The 21,689-nt window shown below is 36.8% G+C and overlaps 1 pseudogene; it reads left to right on the top strand.

Moving 5' to 3' along the window:
• Positions 1-20,676: 20,676 nt before the first annotated feature.
• LOC101629303 lies at positions 20,677-21,195 on the top strand (annotated as a pseudogene).
• The last annotated feature ends 494 nt before the right edge of the window (positions 21,196-21,689 follow it).

Below are 21,689 nucleotides of genomic sequence, written 5' to 3'. Positions count from 1 at the left end.
TGCCATTATTTGGGTTGAAACTTGTACTATGTAAGTCTACAGTTTGTTTTAGTCTGATATTCCTGTGTGAGCTTGGACATAGTGATTTCTGCATCTTCACTCTGCCATCATCTTGCAGGATTCCAAATTTGCCCTCATTTTTAAGTACTCATTTTTATGCCAGTGTACTTTTGACAAATTCCAAGTAACTAACAGCACAATAAAGAAAAGAACATCTTCCTCGTTTCCAAAATGTTCCCACATTATTATTTCCATAAATACAAGTCTAAGTATTAAAGAAATATAACACAAACCCAAATTCAGGTACATTGCATAAAAAACTTAACGACAAGTGTCAAGGTGTGAAAAACAAGGAAAGAATGAAAAATCATGCCAAACTGCAGGAGAGTAAAGGAACATCATCTCAACTAAATGAAGGATAGGATCCTGTAGCAAAGAAGAGGTGTTATCGAAAAATGGTGAAGTTGAATAAAGACTGGAGTTCATTATTTGCAGTACAAAGTGTTGGTTCCTTCATTTTGGTAAATGGACCATATGCAAAACAATAACATTACAGAACATGAAGCTAGGTGAGGTGTGTATAGTTAGTCCTCTTCATTTACTTGCTCGTAACTTCAACTGGTCAGGACTCAACATGGCTTAGTGATCTCTCACTCAGTCAGGGTTTCAGTCAAGGTGCCTTCCTTTATTTAAACACAGATTCCTTATAAAGCACATGTGAATGTTGAACAATTCAATTCATTGGTGTTGTAGGACAAAAGTTCCCCCATTTTCACAATGTAGGACTTCTCCCCTCAGGTGCAGTCTCCATAGATTTCCACCACAAAAGTGCCCACAGTCCTCCACCATGCTCTCCTTCACCACCTTTCTCTATGTTCACTCTTCTCTTCCCTTCCCCTCCTCCTCTTCACCTCATATTAACAAGGATCATAAAACAAACAAAAAAATTTTTTTAAAGATTTATTCAGTTATGCATACAGAACTGGGGTACAGGCCAGAGGTACAGGGAGAGTGAGAGGATTCACCAGAGACAGAGTGAGGAGTAGAACAGGCTGACTGGTGAAGTACACTGCTGAGGGGAGCAGCAGGCGGGTCAGGAGAGGTCTCCCATGCCGTGAGGGTCACCTCCGAGGCGGGGGATTGAACTCTTGCTGAAGTGTCTTTAGCTTCTTAGTGCTGCATTTACCCACTGCACCACCAGGGAGGGCCTGCAAAAAAAAAAAAAAAAATTTAAAGGTAAACACAGTGATTTAAAAGAAGTCCAGAGTCCTAGTTTTCAAATACTCTTGACTAGAGGTAGATCTCAGCTACCAGAGCTGCTCAGAACTCCTATTTTTGTGGCTCTGTCACAAAAGGACAACCCACTTCTTCCAGTAAGCAGATGAGTCCATTTGCATTCTACTAAGATGGAGGCATAACAGCATGATAGTATCATGGGACTGCCAACCAGTGTAGTTTCATTAATCAAGGAACTGACATCCCATCAGCATATGTTGATTATTAGAAGCAAGATCTTGTTTCTATTCAGAGGGGGGAATTGAACAGGAGTTACACAAGGAGGCTCAGACCAGGAGGCTTTCCCTAGTCTACCTGTCTGTGGTGTAGGGCTCCCACTATCCATTATGAAATACACTTTTATAATTCATAGATTTTTTTAAAACTTGGGGGTTACCAGAAAAAGGGGGAGTGGGGTGGAGGATGTACCAGGAGGAGTAAGATGACACTGTATTAGTTCTTGAGACTTGGTGGAGGGCAAGTGAAACTGCACATACAGGGAGATGTGAAATTGTGCTCCCAAACATCTATTTTTGCAAACAAAATAAAATTTTGCTTTATTTTATAAAATAAATTTTAAAAATTATGTGTATGCATACATTATTTTCTTTAGTGCTCAAATCAAAACACTGTGAGATAGTCTATCAGATAGGATGCTTTCCTAACCCATTTAACTAAAAAAGCAGTAGAATCACATATTAAATAATAAAATAAACTATAGTGATTTATATATTAGAGGAAGAGTAAAGCTAATATCTCTGCTATAGAGATTATACATGTTTTGTAAATACAGGCTATAATAAATGGGTTTTTTTTAAGATTTATTTATTGATGCATACAGAACTGGGGTACAGGTCAGAGGAGCAAGGATGGTGAGAGGCTTCACCCAAGACAGAGTGGGGAGCAGAACAGACAAAACTGATGGAAGTACACTGCTGAGGGGAGCAGCGGGCGGATCAGGAGAGGTCTGCCACGCCATGTGGGTCACCTCCAGGGCAGGCGGGGATCGAACTCATGCTGAAGTGGCTTTAGCTTCTCAGTGCTGTGCTTTAACCCGCTGCGCCACCAGGGAGGGCCCACACTTTATTTCTTTTAATTTTAATTTTTGAAAGAGTGTCTCCCCATTGTTAATTTTTTTTAAGGTCTACACATAAATTTTAATTTTTGTTAATTAATTTTATTAATTAATTTTATATTAGATCATAGTAGTCCTCATATTTTCAATGTGTACCTTAGAAGAACATGTACTCAGCTTTTCTGTGGTGTTGTGGACCTTCAGAGTCTATTAAACCTATAGGCTAATTCATTGTTTAGAGAAAATTTTTCCTTGTTGATTTCCTGTCTGGTTGATCTGTCCTTTGATGAAATAGAGATATTGACATCTTCTACTACTATTGTGATGCTGCTATGGTATGTTTTAGACTTGTTAGTATCTTCCAAAGAGATAGAGAGAATGATCCTTTGATGCATATACACTTATGAGTATTGTTTATGCTTTAGATTTCCCTGATTCTAAGTATTTATAGTAGTAACTTAGAGACTTGAATTTCTACTTTTCCAGTAGATGACCCTGTATTTTTATATAATTTTAATGTTTGCCTTTTCCCAACTTTGTAGGTCCAGAGACCTGGTTTGAAGCTGCTGATCTATGGGAAGTTGATTGAAGGGGACCAGTCACTGTTGAGAATGTGCTATTCACTGTGAGGAAATAGGTTCATGCCTGTGGCACTGGTGAAATCCCTCCTCTCTAGGTTTTCAGACCCAAGTCTCTGTAATCAATGTGCTTCATGGGATTAGTACTCGTCCTGAGTGGTGGAGTAGCAGAAGCACAGCCCAGCACACTGTTCTTGTTATTTATACTGGGTCTCTTACTGAGTTTATCTGGAGGACCTTAGCTTCTATGCATGTATTTCCCCTCAGTCAAAGATGTGCCTCCATACCATTCCTTCCCCAAGTCCAGTGGCTGAATAGCAGTGCTATGTACAACAACCTCCTACCTGTAATCACAACCTCCTGGCATTTCTCTCCATGTACTTCTTGTTCAATGATGCATGAATCTCCTCCCTGTCCTTTTGATAAAATGTGTTTTATCATGTCTGATGTCCAAGAGGTGTTCCCATTTTCATTCCAAACAAGGGGACCTTCTAGATGTAGCCGAAATGGTTAACTTATATGATAGTTTCAGAAGTGAAGCAAGGAAACTGCTCTGATGCCAGGTTGGTTTTGGAAGAGACAAACTCATGCCACAGTGATTGGTAATAACTTAATAGCACTGGCTATAACTCTTGCACCACCAGGGAGGCCCAGACATGGAGAGTTCTGAAAAGAAAGAATGAACCAGCTTAACTGCTCCCTGGACCTGGGTTTGGCTATGCTTGGAATTCAAGGGCTCATTTGAACCATTGCCAATGGAGGTAGAAGAAAATTTAATTTTTGGAAGATAGAATTTCTAAGAAAGATGGGGGAAAAATGAATCCAATCCAAATCTTTATTTTATAGAGGAAGAAACTGAGATTCAAGGAAGTGAAGTGACCATTTCAAACATATAGATGATCAATGACAAAGCAGTGGCTAGAGTAAAGGGAAATATTTCTGAAAGTTTCTGAACTTTTTTTAGGTTTTAAAACCTATAGTTCATGATCAAAGAAGTTTTTGTTCTTTCACAGAATGAATATATTTTCAATTAGATGATCATTGTCATTTAAATGTTCAATATTAAACTCAGAAACAGAATCATTATCTAAAGCTATCTATCTTCACTTACCTTTCTCAAATTACTTCACAACAAGCAAAAAGATTGATAACTACAGGAGAAATATTTTTTCCGGGCAATTACAAGTCATATCATTATTCCAATCAATTAAGAGGTTTTTTTGTTTTGTTTTGTTTTGTTTTTACTGAAGATATTTATGTCACTGAATAAAACTCATAGCTGGACTGTTCATAGGGTGTGGCAGGAAGGATGAAAATACTTATAGTGTTTTGTTTTAAAATGAATACTGCAGATATTTCTCAGAATTCCTTAGATTACCCATTCTAAAAGAAAAATAAGAACCATTAAATAAGAGTTACATAATTCTGATATTTAGCAAACTAACCAATTGAGTTTCAAAATTTTCTTCTGTTTCCCAGAAAGCAGAGAATTGAAAAACAAAATGCATCATATTGGAAACATTTTCCATTATAGCTCTAAATGAGTTAATAGAAAGAGTTAGGGGAAGTGGCAATGGTTGAAATGAGCCCTTGAATCACAAGCCAAACCCAGGCCCAAGGAGCAGCTAACCTGGTTCACTCTTTCTTTTTAGAACTTTCCATGACTAGGCCTCCCTGGTGGCACAAGGGTTGAAGTCAGTGCTATCAAGCTGTCACCAGTCACTGGGACGTGAGTTGGATCCCTGGCCAGGGAGCTGACCCACATGGCACAGCAGACCTCTCCTGTTTTGTCTGCTACGCTACCCAGCAGTCTATTTTCAAAGATCTGCTTGTTCTGCTCCCCACTCTGTCTCTGGTGAATGCTCTCACACCTCTTCATACATCCCAGTTATTGTATAAGTAACTGAAAATAATTCTTTTTTTTTAAATAATTCTTAAAAAAAAATAGGACATAACTTGGTGAGATGGTTGATGGATCAAGAGCACTGAGAGAGGCCACAATGGAGTCATAGCACATGTTCTAGAAATTGTGCTAGCATCACAGATATAAGAGCCAACTCAGCTTCAAAATCACCTTCAAAGGCACCTTCAAAATCATATGGACACTACATGCAAAAAGTATATGGAAAAGTACATAGAAAAGAAATTATCACTGTTATCCTCCCCAAGTCACCAATGAGCTATGACTGAAATTAAAGCAACCTCATGTTAACCTTTTGTTTACATTTTAAGAGGTCAGATTTGTTATGCAAAGAAGGAAGAAAAAAGAGAGGCATGCACTCAATCATAAGCCAGCAGGAGAGTTAAAACAACCTTAGAAATGTTGAACAGTTGACAGTCTTATCAACTATCAAATGAATATATTTACATTTTGTAGTAAAGTATTTACCCATGCTTGAAAATGGCCCAGACATTAAGAAGTACAGTTTAAGCTGTACTTTTCATGCATGTATGTGTTATTCTAAAATAATGTTCTATTAAACTATATTCTTATATTAACTCACATTTTTAAGATATTGTATCAACATATTTAAATTATGCAATATTTTCTCAAACTTAAATTATGCAATATTTTCTCAAACAAATAACCAAAGCCTTCACTTCAGATGATCAAACCTTGTTTGTGTATCTGAAGTCAGAGAGATGACTAGCAAGATAAAAAATGTTACTTTAAAAGCATAAGCCTTCTCTGGATCAAATTATTTGCAAGTGCTCCTTAGCTCCCTCAGGAAAGGAAAGAAACTGCTGACATCCTGGAGAAGAAACAGGCTAAGTACACATTAGTAAGGGCACAGGCTGTCTTATTCTCCTTTGTGCAAACACAATGTACAGTGAGTAGAACACAAATTCTTCATTTCTTCCCAAAGCTTATAAAGATAAATAATGGAATTCCTAGCAGACTACACATACAGAAACAAACATAATCCATGTCTCAAATAAGCTGTTCAAATCCAAAAGAATCTTTTAAAATAAGCCCCATTCTATGGAGTTGTTAGTATGAACATATCATTATCAACATAACTCACTCTCCACTCAAAGAAAACAAACCTTCAATGCTCTTAACAGAAATATGATCATTCTTGGTCTTCCCAGAAGAAAATTTAATTACTACCTACATGAAGTGCAATTTGCTGTTTGCTACAAATCAGGCTTGTGTGTCTGTGTGGCTGGTTTCTCAGATTCTACCAACCTCTTAGATGAGTGACTAAACTAATGTTCAGAACCAAAATGTTCAGTTAGCATTTAGAATTCTATAACCCGATGTGCAACCAGACACTCTTATATATTCTGCCCTTACTAGTGTCCACTTTGACTGTAAATACTAGAACCTTAAATTGGATACTTAAGTATCCAACTAAAATAAATTATATACTTAAGACCCTGAGCTCAAATCTAACTGACTATACTTCCCTTTCAGTGTCAATGCTTATCTTGTGCTCTGCCTGGGGAAATCTTAAGTAAAGCTCCTGAATGAGGATCCAGACACATCTGTGAGCTTGAGACATTTTTGGTGAGGCAATGGCATTAGACTAGTTAGTCATAACAGGGCCTTCCCTGGTGGCACAACAGGGTAAAGCACAGCACTACAAAGCTAACCACAGCAGCTTCAGCTCAAGTTCTTTCCCTGGCCAAAGAGGTGACCATGTGGCTGACAGACTTCTGTCTCACCAGCTGCTCCCCTCAGCAGTGTACTTCATCAACCTTTCTTGTTCTGCTCCACTCTGTTTCTGGTGAATCCTCTCACCACCCCTGCACTTTCTGGCCTGTGCACAAATAAATAAATAAATCTTAAAAAAGGAAGAAGAAGAGTTAGTAATAACAATCCAGGGTTCCTCACATGCTTATAGCAATAAGGGTTCTAAAGTGTGATTCTTGAACCCTGGGGGCTTTCCAAGGCTCTTTCCTATTTTTATTATGCTAACATTTCATAATAGCTTATCTACTTTAATAATTTTACTTTTGTATACATTATAATAATTTTCATGACACCAATAATGCATCATTTGACACTCACAACTTCAAAGAAATAAAGAGGCAAGAGTGGGGGACAGAGTAGAGGAGTGAGATGAAATTGTTGACCCCTGGGTACAAATCACTGCAGTGGCAACAAGCTGGAATTGTCACTCTACTTCAATACAAAATCACATTAAAACAATACAATTCCATTTAAGGTTTTTGATTAAGGAATATGAACTTCAATTCTATATTAAATTTCTACCCAAAACACACATTGTTTTAATGTTCTGTAACACAAGCAAAAAGTCCACATATAGCACTTCTGCTGTATATCAAGGATGATAGTTTTCTCAGAAGAAAGGATCTGTGCAGTTGTCTGAATTGTAAGCTGTACCAGCCATGGTTTCCTCGTGTTCTTAAGAGTTCTTGAAACTGACTGATAGATCAATTCTGATTATTCAAATGGATATCTAGTAGACATTTTCTTGAAAATGAAGAAAACAACTTTAAGGAAAACTGAAAGTACTTTTTTCAAAGAAAAAACATGTGCTTTTGAACAAAAATTAGAAAATTGAAAAACTATATCATAGTGATCTTGGTATCTTCCCAACACTTAAAATCTTTTAGCGATAAAACCAGTAAATGTGTAAGGATTTCTTTGTATACGTCTACATACTGTATATTGTGTGTATGTGTGTAAAATATTTTGCACTTACCATGTAAAAAAATTGTCAACATTTGAAACATCTTTATAGTTCTGTGAACCATGCATTATGTTACCAAACTATATAAGAAAAAATTTCCATTCACAGTGCAAGATAGACTGATGGATTTTATTATAATCAAAAATAAAGCATTCATCAGTTTGCTTTCAGATTAAATATTGCTAGCCTTTAGGAAAATAGATGATACCTGGTAGGGATAATTGTAATGTTACCACAATTAAAATGATAAATTATTTTGTAATAAATAAAACAACCTAAAAAAGTTTAAAGAAATTTCTACTTGAGTAGAGAATACCCATATCTACTTGCAAAAGTTGCTACAAAACTGCTATTTTCTAACTATCTTTCCTATTTTTGTCATCTTTATCATAAAAGACATATTACTTTTTTGTTTTAACTTTATTAAACCAGCACCATTCCAAAATTGGGATGGAAATGCTGATATAACACTAGGTTCTAAACTAAATTGGAAAATGCTCATGAAGTAATTGACAAGGCAAGAATTTTTCTAATGTAGGCACTAAACAGAGAAGTCTAGGTCTTTGAAAAATAAGAAATTTCTATTTGGCATGATTCCTCCAAAATTGGAAGCATACATCCTTTACTCGCTTGTTTTCAGCCAAGTGCCTAAAATAGATTATAGAGTAGTAGTTCAGGGTTGGAATAAACAAATGTGCTTCAAGTTTCCTAAGCTTTTTTTTTATTAATTTCAAGTTAGATGACTCAAACAGCTCCCAGCAAATTTTATTCTGCTCACATTATGGACTGGAATTTCTTTAAGCTTCCTGAAATGATAACCTGTGCCAGGAAAGATAGAGGGAGAATACCCAAGTTCTTCAGAAGAAACAACATGGCTACTTTCCTGTTGGTCATAACTTCCAGAAGTTTCTCATCTTCTAAGTAAAAATAATTGAACAAACTAGAGAAGTTCCATTGTCCACAACAATGTCAACATATGTACACAGAAAAACTTGTATTGTGGTAGGAGAATTTTTCTCTAAAGTAAACCTATGTGTAAACAGTAATATAAAGACCTCAAAGAAAAGGTTCAGTAGGTAATCAAAATAAAAGACAAGTTCATAATAGTACTGTTTCATTATTAAGTTTAGAACTATTTCAAGTTTCTGGAAGTCTTCCATCAGTGCAGTTCCTTACCTCTTGATTTACTACTGTTGCCAAGATTAAAGTTTGTGATATACATTAGTCAGGATTTAGACAATTTGAAGGTAGAATGAAAGGCAATAACCAAAATTCATTTTAAAGTCAATATGTAGTATTTCAGTGTAGTTATCAGTTTTATTTTATGTATTATATTTTTATTGAAGTTTAATATAATTGAGTTATCTGAATAATTAAAGTATCATTTGGCATTTCTAATTTCATAAATTCTAGAGACAGAACCTCAACTTTCTCTTTTACAGCATTTTTGAAAGTATATGTTTTTTACCTCAAATCTTTGTCAGTGAACTAATTCTGCTGATGGTATTTAGGGATGATATAAAAAACATATTCCATGTTTACATTCTTTAGACTACTTTGTCAAATACCACTTGCTCTTTATGTGTTACCCACAAGTTTTTATAGTCAATTACAATCACAACTCATAATATGTTCAGGAAGAGTAAGATTTCTATGTATTAACATTAATACTCCCTTATCAATCATCAACTATCATCCAAACCATTACAAGTATAGGAATTTTAAACAATAAGAACTAATAAACATCATACAGCTGAGCTCCTGAAGAAATTGGGGCTGAATTATCATCAAATAAAAAGAAAATTGACTAAGTGTATACATTATTGTGCTAAAGAGAGTATAAATTTTCATTTTGAAAATACATAGAATGCTTTAAAATAAGCAAAGTGTTTCACACTTAGGCTCGTGACTTCACAATTGTATTTTTCATGATTCTGGAAACTAAGAAACTGAAAGGAAACCATCAATATCCTCCAAAAGCCCAAAATATGACTACAGTACAACCCTGAGAGAAGGAGACTTCCCAAAGCCAACAACAGGAACTTCAGCACCCTCGGGTCGTTGGAAAGGTAGATTTGAGATGATGGTGGAGAAGTGGAAAAATCAGTCACGAGAGCTAGAGAGGTAACTTTGTCAGATTTGTTGCCCAGCAAATTCACAGAAAGAAGCATTTGTTAGTTCCTCTCCTTTTCTGATCCAATATATCCATTTTTCTCATGCTACATCAGCAAGTGAACACATAAGCTTTTAATGCCCTGTTTGTAATGTATTATTTAAGGAACCTATGCATAATCCATCACCTTCTTGTTCACATTACCACTGCACATGCAAGCAATACAAAACAAGAAGTTACATTAAGAGAAAAGGAAAAGAAAATGTATCTATCTTAAACAATATCAAAGAACTTGTATCTATTGCTGGAGTACCTGAAGGTTGAAATAAAAAATATTGCTTGAAAGGCAACATTGCATAGCCAAAATGTATTTAAACACAAACTATTTAATCTTCATGATAGTCAGTCCCCTCATTGTTGAAATTTTTTTTTTTAATATTCTCCTAGTATAGGATAGTCTAAGGATTTCAGAAAACATACCAGCAACTGGCGCATGCTAAGAACTCATTGAACAAAAAGTGATGACGTAGTGACCGGAGGAAGAGGAGCTGTTTTTCATGGTTAGAGAAATTAACCACAAAACAGAGATTCAAGGCTTGCTTCTGAAGTATAAAATTTATTAGATTCTGTAAGATGTAGATTCCCCTAAAGAAAGAGAACTTGGGCCCTCCCTGGTGGCGCAGAGAGTTAAAGCACAGCACTAAGAAGCTAAAATCACTTCAGCATGAGTTCCATCCCTGCCTGGGAGGTGACCCACATGGCACCACAGACCTCTCCTGACCTTCCCGATGCTCCCCTCAGCAGTGTACTTTGTTGATCTGTCTGTTCTGCTCCCCTCTCTGTCTCTGGTGAATCCTCTCACTGCCCCTGCACCTTGACCTGTACCCTAGTTCGGTATGCAAAAATAAATAAATCTTTAAAAGAAAGAAACAAAAAAGAGCTGTTGTGCCTATAAGTTTCCCCAGAAAAAAAGCGTTACTGGGGATTCATCTGGTAACGTAAGTTTTGGGTATCATAGCTAAACAAACAAACAAAAATGTATTCTCTTATTAAAGATTTCTTTTGGGTTTATTTCTTTGGGGGTTAATATGCTAATTTTCAATAGTCTGAAGTAAACCTCAGAAACACTCAATGGCACTAACAATTTATGAAGGGAAAACAAATCATTTCTCTAAAGATGCAAGTATTCACACACAAAAAAATTGACAATGCAAGTAGAAAATTCAGTAAATGTTAGCATAAAATACAATAGAATTCCTCATTGATGATTTTATTAATAACATTAGAAACTCTGTTAAGTTTCCTACTGACATTTTTATTTGTATCAACTAAAGTTCAAGCACCTCTGGTCCTGAGAGAGTCATGAGTTCTGCCAGTTGTTTTTTCAGAGTATGTGATGAGCACAGCCGGGAGCTTGGTGACATCATCAATTCAGTCACAAACGTGGGAATTCCCCCTTTGAAAGAGCCACTGGTGTGGGTCAGAGCAGGGCTAGGACTGGGCAGAAATGAAGACTTTTCGCTGCTTCTGTGCAGAATTTTATTACTCAAAACCAACATCTTGTATATCCTTTGTCTCACAACACCTTATCAAATTGTATCCTTCGGTTTCTGCAGCTAATGTCTGTCTCCAATGAAGCAAAAAAGTGAGGAACAGTGAGTTCTAGGCCATCCATGATTACAAAAACAAACCCATCTCTAACCCAAGAAATCAAATCATGCCAAGTAAGTACCCAGAGAAGTCAATGATCCACAAATTGTACAAAATGCTAAAATATGAATCTCACTTCCTATTACTGTATTTGAACAGATCGTATCCATGCTTGTAAATAAAAGAAAGTGGGTCTGGTATGTGTAAAGACAGGGAGCTAAGAATAGCTTTCTTGGTGCTATATCAGGGATTCTGAGAGGGATATGGATCCAGCATTATCTCTAATGTTTGATATTAACAATCAGTTTACCATTCTTGTAAGTTTTTAAATAAAAAATACAAATATACCAGAATTGCTTGGAATACCTAAAACTGCCTACACCCCCTGTACTGAGTAAATGCTCATTGAGTGACAACTATATGCTAGACATGACCACTCTGTCAGATTAGACTTAGAAATCTCTATACACATAGATAGTATTCTAGCATAATTATTAGTACCCTAAAAGTCTCTGATGTTGGGCCCTCCCTGGTGGCGCAGCGGGTTAAAGCACAGCACTAAGAAGCTGAAGCCACTTCCGCATGAATTCGATCCCCGCCCTGGAGGTGACCACATGGCGTGGCAGACCTCTCCTGACCCGTCCGCTGCTCCCCTCAGCAGTGTACTTCGTCGATCTGCCTGTTCTGCTCCCCACAAAAGTCTCTAATGTTTGTCTGATGTTACAGCCCATTTAGAATTGGGATAAGAATTTGTTTTTAAATGTACAGGAGATGATGAACAGTAAAACAGCCCAAGATAGAGTCTTCGTAACTCTCAGATAAGTCTGAAGATCCTCGACACTGAATGTGTATGTGTGTATGTGTGTGTATTCATGCACACACACTGGGCACATGCAGGAGTCATATTTGGATAAAATATTGAAATCATTCACACACACAAAACATTGAGGCAAGTTTGTCAGCCTCAAGATTCATCTGAGACATGGCTCAACTAAAAAAAAATAAGTTAGCATAAGCTGATACCTACAAAATGCTTTGTCATCTCTATAGTAAGTCTGATAAATTTAATTAACTATTTACATAGGTTGCACTAATTGCAAAGGGCACTTGGGAAATTCTAAGAGGGTACTCACTTTTAGTGGGTGAGTAGAAATTTTGAGTATGACTATGGTTTTAAAATAAATTGAGGGTGATTAAATAATGGATAAAATGTAGCAAGTCTCTTCAGTGTCTGCCTAGTTTAAAGAGCTAGCTAAACTTATATCAAGTTCATACCATGCTCCAGTTCCTGTTTCAATTACAGGTGACTGAAGCAGGGGGTATACCAGACCAGTTTGGAAAATCAGATTACCTGTTTTATACATTTGAAATTGGAGCTCTACAACCCTAATTTAGTTAGTACTAGCCTGTTTTATCTGTTATTTTATTAATCCTCAAAAAATTATGAGGGATTATGGTACCTATTTTACAACATGATATTGAAAACTATAGATAATATACCTTTCCCCACCCCAAAAGTAGACTGAAAAACAAAAGAATGAAATATATACATATACGTGTGTGTGTGTGTGTGTGTATAAACTATTCAGATCATTTTGCAAGTACTGACTTTGATACCATTGAAAGGCTGAAAATTGTGTTTTCCAAAGATGTGAAAGCATTATCACACATTCTACATGCTCTCCTGAAGCTCAGCCACTCACTTCATCAAAACATGGAATCCATTTACTCTATGAGGCATATAAATCACTTAGAAGCAATAGAAAACAGCAGAAACTAGTCAAAAAAAAAGACATTTTGGTTTCTGCCTTCTACTCTGGGACCTTCTCCTTTAGAGTCTAGTCACATAAGAATTATGAGTTCTATGAGGCCACCACGTAGTAAAAAAGCACAAGTCAAATGTGGAAGTCATAGTGACATTCCAGCAACAATCCTGAATGAGCTTCCAATAACAAGCATTCTCAACCATGTGACATATAAGTGATAATATCTCCAAGACTCTATCCTTAAGATGCCTACACAACCCCAGCTTCTAAATATTCTACCTGAGGTCTGAGACAACATAAAATAGAAATGAGCCATCCTTACTGTGTCTACTTTAGAGTTCTCAACTATAAAACCCATGACCATAGATGATGGGTCATGGCTGTTTATGCTACAGATTTGGAGGTTGTTGATTTCCTAGCAACAGTAATTATACCTGAGGATTAGTTTTCTTCCTAATCCCAAAGTTTCAGGAAATGATATTGTATCCTGTTTTAATCCTGCTAGGTTGCAACAATTTCTGTCACTTGCAAACAATGAAATTAAGAAGAAATTTGGAATTAGGGAAGTAGTTAGAAAAAATGTGGTACTAACTAGATCAAGGTGGATTGGGTACAGCAATCTATACTAGTCTCCCCTAGTGTAGAGAGCTGGCAATACATGTTTCATTGTAAAAAGATACAATCATATATACAGTACTTGTTTCTCAGTACTCACATCTCTTACATTATGAGTGAAGCTTTAGAGGAATTCATTTTTTAAATAGCTGGAATCCTAGACTGTGTTAGTGATTCCTTGTGGCTTTCAATAAAAGCAAGTGGAAAAGCAAACTCCAGTCTGGAGATACTGAGTGGAAATGAATGGAAAATAGAGCATAGAGGATAGAAGACATCAAAGAGATTACAGGGATCTGGATAACAAAGTTCAGTAACTTGTCCACATTTTAGTGTCTGGATGCCTACTATGTATCTTTTTCAGTGGTCTGTGTGTGTGTGTGTGTGTGTAGATATACATACTAAGAAACTAAAGATTACTAGCACTTGGAATGAGCATACCTAAAAGGAGCCAGGAATTTTAGCAAATTTTTCATAATGAATCTTCTCCCTCTCAACAAAATATTTTTCCTTTGTAATACTCATTTGACTATCATTTATATGATGGAAACACTCCAAAGCAAATTTAAGAAGAAACATTCCCTGCAACCTATGCCAAATTTCCAGTTCATTATACCCTACTCATGCTCTGAGATTACAAAGAAATGCATGAATATATGTGGAGTAGCAGCATGTCCACCAAAAATCAGTAGCTCTGCAGGTATGACTTATCTCAAGGATTTTCTCAGACCAGGAAATTCAAAAATTATAATTATAAAATTATAATTATAATTCAAAAATTATGTCTCAGCAATATTGTTTATATTAGTGCTTACAAATATAGTTCTTAAATGCGAAACTTCTAGACAACTGGGTAAGGTTTTTCAAGAATGGTTCTGCAGAAAAATTCTTTAAACATCACCCTAAATATTCAAGCATAAATACAAAAGAAGTCAGCAACAGTTGAAAATTGGCTAAGGCCTACCTCTTATACCTCCACAGAGAAATCCTTCCTATGTCTGAAGGAAAATGAGCAAGTAAAATTATCCCAGAGGACAGAGGTTGCTGATTGTTTTGATAACCAAGAAATACACTTCTCTACCAAATAAATTAGGAACCTTTATGAGAGCTGCAACCCTTCTTAATTCTGCCATCCCTATATACAAGCCTCTGGTCTTGTAGGTACAGATACAAAAGTGCTATGAAAGGAGAAAGGGATAAAGGAGATAAATTAGAGATAGCTAGGATGAATTTGATGTGAATATAATGAGATATCAGGTGCTTTACCATTGGAACTCTTAGTTTTTCCCCCTGACTTTTCTAGCAGTGAATCTCTGACACTCAATTTAGGAAAAAGTAGAATGTAAATGAAGTCACTGAGCACTGTATGATCATGCAGTAATTTTAGTTGAAAAAGAAGCATCAGAGTTTCTGTAGAAAGATAAATGCATATTTCTGGGTACCTATATTGGGCCGGATACCAAAAGAGGCCCTTAGAATGGTTTCTATTGATCAAAAGAAACTGCTATGAGCATTTTTATAGCAAGAAATTGGATAGGCTCTTAGAAATGGACAAATTCTTCAAAGCATATAACCTTCTGAGACTGAATCAGGAAGAAATTGAAAACATAAGCAGACAAATTACAAGCAGGAATATTGAAATGGTAATCAAAAGTCTCCCTAAGAACTCAAGTTCAGTACCAGATAGTTTCACTAGTGAGTTCTACCAAACATTCAAAGAGTAACTAATACCCATTCTTCTTAAACTCTTCCAAAATTTTGAGGAAGAGGGACTGCCTCCAAGCACATTTTATGAGGCCAAAAATACTCTCATACTAAAATCAAACAAGGACATTACAAAAAAAAAAAAAAAAAAAAAAAAAAAAAAAAAAAAAACAACTTACAAACCAATATCCCTAGTGAAAACAGAGGCAAAAATCCTCAGAAAGTTTCCAAATTCAATATATAGTAAAGGGTCATATAACATGTTCAAATGGATCTTTTCCAGGCATGCAAGGGTAGCTCAATATATGCAATGCAATTTATATAATTCACCATATCAAGAAAAGATAAAAATCATCTGATACTATCCATAGTTGCAGAGAAGACATTTAACAAAATTTAGTATCTATGATTTTTAAATCTCTTGGTTAAATGGGGCTGGCATGAGATGTCACAACATAATCAAGGCCATATATTCATATACACAGCTAACATCACATTCAATGCTGAGAAACTGAGATCTTTCCCTCTAAGATCAACTATATAACCAAGATGTCCATATTCACCTCTACTATTAACACAGTCATAGCTAGAAAAATTAAGTAAAAGATAATAGAGATAGCCGAATTTGAAAAAAAAAAAGGAAAACTGTCACTATTTGCAGATGACATGATAATATAGACATACATCCAAGAAGACTTCACTAGGTAACCTATTAGAAATAATAAATTGGTATAATAAAGTGGAAGGTTACAAAACAACATACAAAAAAAAACTTGTTGTAGTCCTAGAAGAAAAATAATTCAAGAAAATAATTCCATATATAGTAGCATCAAAAAGTGTAAAATGTCCAGTAATAAAGCTAACAAATTAGATGAGAGATCTATTTAATAAAAATAAGACTTTGTTCAAAAAAAAAAAGATACAAGGAAATAGATACTCCATGCTCATAGATTGGAAGAATTAATGTTATTAAAATGTCAGTCTTGGCCCTCCCTGGTGGCGCAGCGGGTTAAAGCACTGCACTAAGAAGCTGAAACCACTTCCGCAAGAGTTCGATTCCCGCCTGCCCCGGAGGAGAACCACATGGCGTGGCAGACCTCTCCTGACCCGCCCGCTGCTCCCCTCAGCAGTGTACTTCATCGATCTGCCTGTTCTGCTCCCCACTCTGTCTGGTGAAGTCTTTCACCACCCCTGAGTCTCTGGCCTGTACCCCAGTTCTGTATGTGCAAATAAATAAATCTTTAAAAAAAAAAAAGTCAGTCTTATCCAAAGCAATATATATATTCAATGCAATCACTCAAAATTTCAATAGTATTCATCAAAGAAATAGAACACACACTATTGAAATTTATAAAACTCCCAAATAGCTAAAAAATCTTGAGGAAAAAAGAACAGGAGCATCATCCTCTCAGGCTTTACACTATAGTAATTAGAACTACAAGCTACAGTAACAGAACAATGTAGTAATGTAATAAAATAGACACATTGATGAATGGAACAGAACTCAGAAAAACCGTGGAATGAACCCAGGAAAAAAGCACTTATATGGATAGTTATCCTATGACAAAGGAGAGAAGTTTATGCAACAGAGAAAGGAAAGTCTCTTCAAAAATGTTCTGGGAAAACTCAACCATCACATAAATAAAAACACAAAACATAAAATCCAACGCAAAGTGGAATAAAGTCTGGCATATAAGATGGAGAAATATAAAATACATGGAAGAAAGCTGACAAAACATGACATTGGCTTCAATGATTTCTTTGGTACTCAGCTCCAACAGCAAGGGAAACAAAATTTTAAAGGTGGCTGCACCTAATTAGCAATCATATTCACAATGAAAATAGCTATCATTAAAATAGGATAAAATAAATCCACATCATATCCAAGATCTACAAAGAACATATACAACACAACAAAAATAAATAAATAAATAATTTCATCACAAAATGGGCAAAACACCTAAATAGAAACTTCTCCAAAGAAGAAATACAGAGGGCCAAAAGACAGCTAAAAAAATATTCTTCGTTATCACTTATCATTAGCGATGTGAAAATTAAAACAATAATGTAGGGAATAAAGTTAACAAAAAAGGTAAATGACCTAAAGGAAACTTATAAAAGATTGTTAAGAAAAAGAAGAAGACACAAAAAAATGGAAAGCTATTCCCTGTGCATGGAGTGGGAGAATGAACATTATCAAAAATATGTATCTTACTTATAGAAGTTTACAAAATCAATGTGATTTCAATAAAAATATCAATGCCATTCTTCAAAGAAATGAGATGAATATTGCTGAAATGCATATGGAATCACAAAAGACTCTGAATAGCCGAAATTCTCTTGCCTAAAAGGGAGAGACTGCTACAATGCCTTAATAATTAAAACAGCAAGGTACTGGGGCAAAAACAGATACATACCAATGGAATAGAACCAAGAAATAAAACTACATATGTATGGTGAATTAATTTATGACAAAGGAGCAAAGCATATGCACTGGAACAAGGAAAGACTCTTTAATAAATAGTGCTGGGAAATTTGGACTGCCACATGCAAAGGAATGAAATTAGAATATCTCACACCATACCCTCACACACACAAAAAAAAACTCAAAATGGAGGGGCCCTCCCTGGTGGCGCAGCAGGTTAAAGCACTGCACTAAGAAGCTAAAGCCACTTCTGCATGAGTTCGATTCCCGCCTGCCCCGGAGGTGACCACATGGCGCGGCAGACCTCTCCTGACCCGCCCGCTGCTCCCCTCAGCAGTGTACTTCGTCGATCTGCCTGTTCTGCTCCCCACTCTGTCTCTGGTGAAGCCTCTCACCCTCCGCATCTCTGGCCTGTACCCCAGTTCTGTATGAATAAATAAATAAATCTTTAAAAAAAAAAACTCAAAATGGATAAAAGACTGTAAGACTGAAAACCATAGAATATAGAGAAGACATAGGCAAAACAGCCTATGACATACACCTCAGAAACACTCAAGATCTTGTCTCGAGAAGCAAGGAAAATATAAACAGCTGGGACTACATCAAGCTAAAAAGTTTTTGTACCACAAAAGAGACACCCTCCTAAATAGGAGAAAATATTTTCAAAGCAAATATCTAACAATGGTATTTAAGAGCTCACACAAATGAACAAATGTCCCTAAGTCATATATAGTATTTTACCAATATAACCTAAAAAAAAAAAACTGATGAAAAATAAATTTCATTTGCATGAGTATACTGAAAATAAAATAATTATTGATATTTTAAAGAATAGTTTATTCCCCAAAACCTACCAGAACTGCAGAACAGTATATTCTGTCCTGAAATCTTAAGAAAATGAGATATTGGTCATTTTATGTACTTTCAAAATGCTAAATACATGGAATATACTCTTGATAATTCGTTGTTTAATAAAATAACTTTGTCCCTCAAAGGGAATGTGTCTGCATATATGGAATTCCAATATGTCACATTTAGGCCATTAAAATTATGAAAATCAATAAAACTACATTATAATTTCTTAAATAAACAAAATTGAGGGCCTGATAAAAATGGAAGGGAAGAAGAGAGCAAGGACAGAAGGAGCTGTAGGGGAGGAGAGAGAAAGGGAGGGAAGGAGAGAGGGGGCAGGCAGGCAAGGAAAAGGGAAAGAATTCTCTGACCTACCAAAGAGTCATTTTTTTTTAATATCTATTTATTTATTCATACAGAACTGGAGTACAGGCCAGAGATGCGGAGGGTGAGAGGATTCACCAGGAACAGAGTGGGGAGCAGAACAGGCAGATTGTCGAAGTACAGTGCTGAGGGGAGCATCTGGCAGGCTAGGGGAGGTCTGCCACACCATGTGGTCACCTCTCGCGCAGGCGGGGTTCGAACTCATGCAGAAGTGGCTTAAGCTTCTTAGTGCAGTGCTTTAACCTGCTGCGCCACCAGGGAGGGCCCCAGAGAGTCATTTTAAGGTGGATAATTTGGTGACGCAATATACTAGCTACAACATAAAGCAAGAATTCAAACCAAATTCTGCGAGACTCAAAGTCAGTTGAGGAGGAGGTGGGAGTGTGACACTTAGTATCCGAGGTCCCTTCTAAGGTTAAGTCTATGTCTGTTCATTGAACCCTAGTCCTCTAACTCACTATGTTTCTTTCCTACAGGTCAAAATTTCATGCTGTAAGGCATCATCAGCCCCCTTGTTTTGTTTCGTTTTTCAATTAATCTATGTATACTCTGACCACCAACACTTGGTGACCTAAGATTACTCAGAAACATATACAATAACTTTAATTACATCATATAATTGTGACTTGCATAGAAAATAAATACTTTCCAAAAAAAAATGTATTTAACTTTTATTCTTTCCCTTCCTAAGTCTACAAATATTCTCTTTCAAATTTTTTTTAAAGATTTGTGTATTTATGCATACAAGAACTGGGGTATAGGCCAAACATACAGAGGGTGAGACTATTCACCAGAGACAGAGTGGAGAGCTGAACAGACAGATCTATTGAAATACATTGCTGAGGGGAGCTGCAGATGAGACAGGAGAGGTCTGCTGCACCATTTGGGTTAATCTCCCAAACAGAGATCTAACTCATGCTGCTGTGGCTGCAGAAAGCTTCAGAATACTGTGACTTAACCCCTTGCACCACCAGGGACACCCTCTTTCAAGTTTTTTATGACTTTCTCTACTTTACACGACTATATTAGAATCCCAAAGTGATACAGGAAGTTCACAGGAAATACTTTATTTGAAAGCACATGTCGCTGTCTTCAAGACATCCATATCTCATTGTCTAGGTCTTTTTACTTATGTCATTCTTTTTAGTTCTCTTCTTCCAGGTATTTGGTAAATGAGTAGAAAGCTGACCCACTTCCAAACTCCTGTTTGAGAATCTAATCTTTAACAAAAGTGTTTTTAAGTAGCCATAGATGTGCAGTCATTACTCCCCAAGCACAGCTCCAGATAGCCACCGAGAAAAAGGTGATTGTTGCATGTCCGTTGCACATAACACTTCTGTCAAAAGGCTACGCATCACTTTTTTGTGAAACACAAAAGATGTATTCAAATTATAACTCATCTCTCCAACTTCAATTTATTTTCTATTTTACTCATAATAATAACAGCAACCATTTGCCCCAAATTTCATTTTGTCAATGTGATTTCAGTTGCTCATCTTCCAAAGATTATTTGACAGCGCAGATAGGTTCCAAATCAATTGCATTCCTTTCTTCAATTCTCCTCTCAGCGAGGAGGTAGCCATGTTGAGCTCGAGCGTGAAGATGGTGAAGCCCAACGGTTAGAAGCTGGACCAGTTCAAGTCCGGCATATCTCAGACGCTGCTGAAGCTGGAGCTGAACTAACCTGAAGGCGCAGCTGCGGGAGCTAAAACATCACTGCGACCAAAGAGACTGAGGTCAGCGGCCACAAGGCCATCATCATCGTGCCTGAGCCACAGCTCAAGCCTTTTCAGAAGATCCAGGTTCTGCTGGTGCGGGAGCTGGAGAAGTTTAGGGGGAAGCACATGTTCTTCATCGCGCAGAGAAGCCAACTCAACAAGAGCCACACGAAAAACAAGCAGAAGCGGCTCAGGATGCGCATCCTGATGGCCATGCATGACGCCATCCTGGAGGAACTGGCCTTCCCCAGAGAGATTGTGGGCAAGCGCATCTGCGCGAAGCTGGACGGCAGCTGACTCATCAAAGTGGGGACTTTCTCGTGTCTACAAGAAGCTCATGGGCAAGGACATCATCTTCGAGTTTCCAGAGTTCCAGTTGTAAGGAAATAACTGAATAAAGTCAACGTTCTGATTTAAAAAAAAAAAAATGGCAGACTTCAATCTCCTACCTACTGCAAGCATTGGCAGTTGAATCCTTCTGAATTCAAGAAGTCTGGACACTTTATCTCAAACCAAACAACTCAACAGCCAGTTCACCATCAAGCTCAGGAGTGACATGGTTCAAATTCTCCCAGCCCAATCAGCCACAAGATTGAAAAATTATCCAGTCAGACTTATGGGTAGGGTACCGTGAAAGAGGACATAAGCCAGGGTCAGAGGGAGCTGGGAGAGATGACACCAACTTCCGAAAAAGAGGGAAGATGATGCCAGCGTAGAGATGACACCAGCCTGGGAAGTGAAAATGCCAGCCTAAGGAAAGATGATGACAGCCCCTGAAGAAAAAAAAAGACAGTCCCAGCCTCTGTAGAAAGAAGAAAAGAAGCATCAAGTGGCTGCTCTCTGAAGAGGGAAGAGAAGTTAAAGGACTGTCATAGA

This window comes from Condylura cristata, unplaced genomic scaffold, assembly GCF_000260355.1.
Source record: "Condylura cristata isolate star-nosed mole 26May11 unplaced genomic scaffold, ConCri1.0 scaffold00016, whole genome shotgun sequence".
NCBI lineage: Eukaryota > Metazoa > Chordata > Mammalia > Eulipotyphla > Talpidae > Condylura > Condylura cristata.
The sequence above is the reverse complement of the archived record's forward strand: the minus strand, read 5'-3'. Positions and strand labels throughout refer to the sequence as shown.